The sequence below is a fragment of the Myotis daubentonii genome, chromosome 3 (genome assembly GCF_963259705.1).
Source record: "Myotis daubentonii chromosome 3, mMyoDau2.1, whole genome shotgun sequence".
Classification (NCBI taxonomy): Eukaryota; Metazoa; Chordata; class Mammalia; order Chiroptera; family Vespertilionidae; genus Myotis; species Myotis daubentonii.
Window position 1 is genome coordinate 84,089,988 of NC_081842.1, and position 7,245 is coordinate 84,097,232.

Below are 7,245 nucleotides of genomic sequence, written 5' to 3' on the forward strand. Positions count from 1 at the left end.
AGGGGTCAAATATAATTGCCGGGTCCAACCCCAGCAGGTCCAGGGGACCCCAAAGGTGTGGACGGAGTCGGCGAAGAAGGAAGGACACGGAGACAGTGTTCAGTTGATCAGCAGCCTAGCCAGGATCTCCAGCCAGGATCTCCAGCCAAGTTCTGGTCTGGATCTCCAGAGAGGTTCTGCTTAGGATCTCCAGCGAAGTTCTGGCTAGGATCTCCAGCCAGGCTCTGTGTCCATGTTCTCTTGCTAGGTTCTCCAGATTCTCCAGCGAAGTTCTGCCAGTTTCTGTACAGGATCTTTTGCCATGTTCTTTCCAGAGAAGTTCTTCTGTGTCTAGGTTCTGTGTAGGTTCTGTGCCAAGGTTCTGTGTTCTAAGTTCTGTCTCTCTCTGTCTTGTTACATCTGTATTTATACCAGTTGATTCAATCCTATCAATCTCTATTACAAAGGTTAGGGCGTTTCTTATCTCCATTCCAGGGAGTAAAGATTATGCAGCTTAAGCATGACTGTTTGTAGTTAAAGTGATTAATTACCCACCTGGCACTTAGTTAAGGGGTTTTATTCCCTCCCTAACTTCAGGGGACAATCCCTACCTGGGGAAACAACCTTTCTCAGAGACCTTGGTTAAAACACATAGTGCCAAGAAGGTGAGCAAACATATTAAGAACAGTATGCCATATATGCCAGGTCCCTTGAAACAGCAAGCATGGACCGGCACCCGGCATATAATAATGAAGAAATGAAAACTGTGCTTTTGGCAAGTTGTGGAGTCTCAAGATTTACTGTGAAATGTGAGGAAATCATGAGATGTTTGATTTACATAAAAAATGCTAGAAGCTTTGTTTTCTTGTAAAACACAATGTAAGAGGATTTACCAATTTGACATCTAAACCTGGGTCAAATTCTAACCTCCCAAATGACACTGGTAGAGAATATTACACATATTCGAGATACACGTAAGCTCTTAGAACAATTTCATATTATAGAGGTTAATTTATTGTATTGTTTTTAAAAATATGTTTTATTGACTTAAGGGAGAGAGAAACATCAATTAGCTGCCTCATGCATGCCCCACATTGGGGACCAAGCCTGCAATCTGATCACTTGCCTTGGTTAGGAATCGAACAAGAAAGGTTTGGGTACATTGGATGATGCCCAACCAACTGAGCCACACTGGCCAGGGTATATATTGAGGTTTATATTTTAAAAGACTATTTAGCTTAATGGTACAACCAATGCATAAAATGACTTCTTTTCCAGCATTAAAAGAAATTATCAAGCCCTGGCAGATTTGTCTCAGTGGTTGGAACATCAGTCTTGGGACCAAAAGGTCATGGTTGGATTCCAGGTGTAGGGCATGTACCTCGGTTACAGGCTCGAATTTGGGCACTGGTAGGCATGTGTGCGGGAGGCAACTAATCAATCTTTCGCTCTCACATCAATCTTTCTCTCTCCCACTCCACTCTCTCTCTAAAAATAAAATAAGTTGGATCACTGGGTCAAATGGGAACTCCGTTTTTAGTTTTTTGAAGAAACTCCATACTGTTCTCCACAGTGGCTGCACCAGTCTGCATTCCCACCAGCAGTGCAGAAGGGTTTCTTTTTCTCCACATCCTCTCCACTTGTTGTTTGTTGATTTGTTGATGATAACCATTCTGACAGGTGTGAGATGGTACCTCATTGTTTTTGTGATTTGCATTTCTCATATGATTTTTGACTTTGAACATGTTTTCATATGTTTCTTGGCCTTCCTTCTGTCTTCTTAAGAAAAGTACCTATTTAGGTCCTATGCCCATTTTTTTATTGGGTTGTTTATCTTCCTTTTGTTAAGTTGTATGAGTTCCCTGTCAATGTTGGAGATTAAACCCTTATTGGTGATAACATTTGCAAATATGTTCTCCCATGCAGTGGGGTTTCTTGTTGTTTTGTTGATGGTTTCTTTTGCTGTGCAAAAGCTTTTTATTTTGATATAGTCCCATTTGTTTATTTTCTCTTTAGTTTCCATTGGCCTCAGAGCAGTATCAGTGAAGAAATTGCTTCGGCATATGTCTGAGATTTTGCTGCCTGTGGATTCCTTTAGTATTTTTATGGTTTCCCATCTTATTTTTAAGTTATTTATCCATCTTGAGTTTATTTTTGTGTATGGTCTAAGTTGGTGGTCTAGTTTCAATTTTTTGCATGTATCTGTCCAATTTTCTTAACACCATTTTTGAAAAGACTGTCTTGACTCCATTGTATGTTCATGACTCATTTGTCATTTGACCCAGTGATCCCACTTCTAGGAATATATCCCAAGAAACTAGAAACAGCAGTTAGAAAGGATATATGCACTCCTATGTTCACAGCAGCACAATTCACCATAGCTAAGATCTGGAAACAGCCTAAGTGCCCATCAGTAGATGAATGGATTAGAAAATTGTGGTACATCTACACGATGGAATACTATGCTTCTGTAAAAAAGAAGGAATTCTTACCATTTGCAACAGCATGGATGGAACTGGAGAGTATTATGCTAAGTGAAATAAGCCAGACAATGAAGGAAAAATACCACATGATCTCACTCATTTATGGGTAATAAAGACCATTATAAACTTATGAACAAAATACATACAGAGGCAGAGCAGCCTCGAACAGACTGTCAAACTATAGCAGGAAGGCCGGGGAGGGTTGGGGGGTAGGAGGGGGGGGGTAAGAGATATACTGAAGGACTTGTATGCATGCATATAAGCATAACCAATGGACATAAGACACTGGGGGGTAGGGGAGGCCAGGGGATTGTCAAGGGCAGGAAAAAAAGGAGACATATGTAATACTCTTTGTAATACTTAGCAGTAAAAAAATTTTAAAAAAGAAAACACATTGGAAGAAATACACAGCAGATTTAGGGAAGCTGAGGATCGGCTCAATGAATTAGAATACAGAGAATAAAAAACCACTCAATAAGAGAACCCAAAAGGTAAACCAATTTAAAAACAGGAGGACAGCTTAAGGGAGCTATGGGATAACATGAAATGTAACAATATTTGCATCTTAAGATTTCGAGAAGGTGAAGAAAGTGAACAAGGGATAGAGAACTTTTCTGAAGAAATAGTGGCAGAAAACATCCCTAACTCGGTGAAGGAAAAAGTCACAAAAGTTGAGGAGACTCTGGAGTCCCAAGAAAGAAAAAAACAAATAGGCCCATGCCCAGATACATCATAATAAAAATGCCAAAAATTAAAGACAAAGAGAGAATCTTAATGGCACCAGGAGAAAAGTAATTTGTTACCTACAAAGGATCTCCCATAAGGCTGTTAGCTGATTTAGCATCAAAATAAAAAGCTTCTGCACCGCAAAGGAAACTATCAAAGAAACAACAAGAAACCCCACTGCATGGGAGAACATATTTGACAATGTTATCACCAATAAGGGTTTAATCTCCAACATTTATAGGGAACTCATACAACTTAACCAAAGGAAGATAAACAACCCAATCAAAAAATGGGCAATGGACCTAAATAGATCATTTCAAAAGAAGACAGAAGAAATGACAAAAGACATATGAAAACATGTTCAAAGTCACCAATCATCCTAGAGATGCAAATCAAAATGACCATGTGGTACCATCTCACACCTGTCAGAATGGCTATCATCAATAGATAGCATATTTTAATTCTCCATCTTCCTTCAAGATTTTATGTTTGTCTTGGTGTTCTTAAGTTTGATTTGATATGATTAAATGTAGATGTTTTGCTCATATACTTCTTTATTTTGAATATTACACCTCGTGAAACTGTCACATGATTCTTAAATTTTCTGTGAATGAAAATATGTTTTACTTCATTTTGGGAGGTTTCTAGTGACCGATATTCAAGTCCATTAACTTTTTTCCCTGTCAAGTCTGCTTATGAACCCATCAAAAGCATTTTTTTTCTGTTACTGTGCTTTTGATTTTTATTTCCTCTTTTTATTTCTTATAATTTATATCTTCCTATTTACATCATCTGTTGTATGTATTGTTCTTTTTTTCCTTTAGAAACCATAATATATCAGGCATAGGTTATCAAATCCCCTGTCTAATAAGTCAACATATGTACCATATCTGAGTCTGTTTCTGATGCTTGTCTTTTCTCTCTATAGAATTTGCTTTTCCTCTATATAGAAATATGGTTTATATTTTTTGTTTATCATTTTAGTATATAGTTTTATGTTATTCTGCATGGGTGTTTAAAGTTTCTTGGAGTTGTAAGAGCCAGATGCCTGAATTCCTCTGGTATCCTTATTTTGCTACCTCTGTTGTCTTTGGATCTCCTTAAGAACGCCTACTTCAGTAGACACTGTATTTTACCTAACTTGGCTGTAACTCACTGTTATTTAGTGGAGTGCTGGTAGTGTGGTGTGATGTGAAGAACAGAAACCAGTCTGCAATCCTAATTAAATCTCAGTCTTTCAGTGGGCATGTGTACCTGTGCTGTGACTGTCACAAGTGTTACTTGTTTCCCCTCAATCTGTATTGAGGCAGGAAGGCTAGGGGCACTTGTGGGGGGGTGGGCGGGAGTTTCCTTTCCCTAGGTTGGATAAAGTTTTGGCAAAGTCTTATTCCTTGAGGAGTGGGAGCTGACTGTTTAGAATCATCTGGGCGTATTTCAAAATGGTTACTCTTCCTCCCATCCTCCAGAGCCAGGGTGGTGGTATCATTCTCAACTCTTCACCGTGTGAATATGGTATGATTTCTGCAGGAAACCCATCAAAGTGCGGGGACCCTCCTAAGACTGGGCCCCCGCACTTTCTTACTTTCATTCTAGTCCACACTCAGACATGAGCTTAGGAATTACCATTTAACCATTCCCAGCAGTTTATGATCCATTAAATTCCTCTCAGCTATGCCTCTGGATTTGTTTGTCTCTTAAGTTCCCTCATAGGTCAAGAAAAATCACTGGTTTTCAGTTTGTAGTGCTTTTTCCTATTTAAACTATGGAGACAGTCATGTTCTTTAAATGTTGGAGCTAAAAAAGGAAGCTTCATTATATTTATTTTAGTACAAACAAAAAACTATCCCAATTGAGAATAATAATATCTAATATAATAATAGAGGAATATGCAAATTAGCTGGGACATCGTAATGTCATGACTGATCTACAAGCAGAAGGAGAGCTACAGCAGGTCAGGGCAGTGAGCTAAGAGTGGGGAGAGCTACAGGAATATGGGTCAGCAGGAAGAGAGCTACAGGAGGACATGTCAGTGGGAGGAGAGCTACAGGAGGGCGGGGTAGTGGGTGGAGAGCAGTGGAGAGCTACCAGTGGTGTAGGGCGGGTTGGCTAGCTGAGGCAAACGACAGCAAGCTATTCGCACACAGATTCATGTGCAGGACTACTAGTTGAGAATATAACAGGCTTAAGCTATCTTAAAATTTTATAATTTTGATAGGGTCCTCAGTCTAGAAATGAATAAAAACTTTTGCCTCTCTTAACATGCCCTGAGTCTATTTAAAGGCACACTCTACAAAGACTAATGTAAGCAATTATGAGGAAAAGACAACGAAATAGTGAGGCTGGATAATTGAAATAGGCCTCTGCTATTATGCCACCAGTCACTGTAATTTTCTTTGCATTAAAGGTTAAGCTGTATAGATTGAATTAATTTGTCCCCAAGAGTGAGCTAAAATATCTGCTTCTTAGATTAATTCTCTAAAGGAAACCCAGTATCAATTGTGATATATATTTTTTCTCTTTGGAAGCCCAAATAATTCAGTACAGAAACACAGTAGTAGAAACTGAGAAATTTCCAGGTATAACATTCAAAGTGCCTTTCCAACTGAGTCAAAAAGACCATAGAAAATGCAGAATGAGAAAAGCTTTTAGATGCATAAAACAAACAAAACTTTTAAAATTTGTTATGTGAGTCTTGGTATAGATAATATTTACCCTTTAAATTTGTACTATATTTATTTGAAAAAATAAATTTGAAAAAAAATTTTTAAAAAAGATGTTAAATTATTATCCAGAGAGAAGAAATAAAGATGACATACAATAATTTTTCTGATGTAGTAATAATAATTTATTATTGGAAAATCATTATCTAGTTAGTCAAAACCTATTATAACATCTAATATTTTACAACAATTTAAAAGAGAATGAGTCAGAAGCAAAACTTATTTAAACAAAGTTATTTTTCATGATCTTGCAAGCCATGTACAAGGATTTCAAAATGTGCACTTTTGTAAAAATTGTCAAAATTTCAAATAACAATTTGCCATAAAAATTACAAATTTTTTTTGCTCAATGCAACAGTTTTGAATTTATTGTGCATGTAACCCCAAGTTAATAATATATGTATCTTTCCTTTTAACTTTAAAATGTATTTCACAGATTTGAAATAAATAGGAAAAATGGAAATAAAGCAATTTCAGTCTCTTTATATTATTAGGGCTTCTTGACATTTTTGTTTAAAGTTTGTTTTAATTGTGCCATAAACTTTAACCAAGAAATAGAAAAATAAATTTATACTTTGTACTAGATATTTCTATATTTCCACAATGACCCCAAGAAGCTGGGATTCTGAAAGATTTACATGGAATATCAAAACATCTCCATGAGAACTTTAAAATAAAGTTATTCACAAACTTGAAAACAAGTATGTACCCTTGTGTATACATTTTGTGTCTTTTGTGGCACACATTGATTCTTCTAACAGAAAGAAACTTTCTAAAAGCCCACTTAACTATTGCTAAAACTTTTAGATAAGACTTTATCTTTAATTTAAAATATCTTTTTAATTAGACATGCTCATATACTCAACAGTATGATAAAAATAAAACCAGAATAATGAAGTTCTTTTATTGTTGGCAATTAAGATTTTATTTATAATTTTCCATGCATTATCTTACAGTATTGGTTAAAATTACTTCAGATTAGTATATTTTGGGAAAAACATTTATCCGCAATAAGAAGTAGCCTTACTGTAAAGAATAAAGCTAATTTTTATTCATAAGTACATGTATGAATTTAGTTCATTTCTAGCAATAGACTTCAATAAAATTTTTTAAAAATAATTTTTGGAGACATAATGTTATCAAACTCAAAGGGTTTTATCCCTTGCAGTGCTTCATTCAAAAACAAGACATGGTTGTCACACAGTAGTTTTATTTACTTGCAGCAAGTAAAGGAGACAGGAGATTCATCCCCAGAACTGTCTCCCTGAAGGGAGGCTTGGCATTGCTTAGAGACACTATTGGGTCAATTACACATTTAGTCTTCTGTGTAGTTGGCT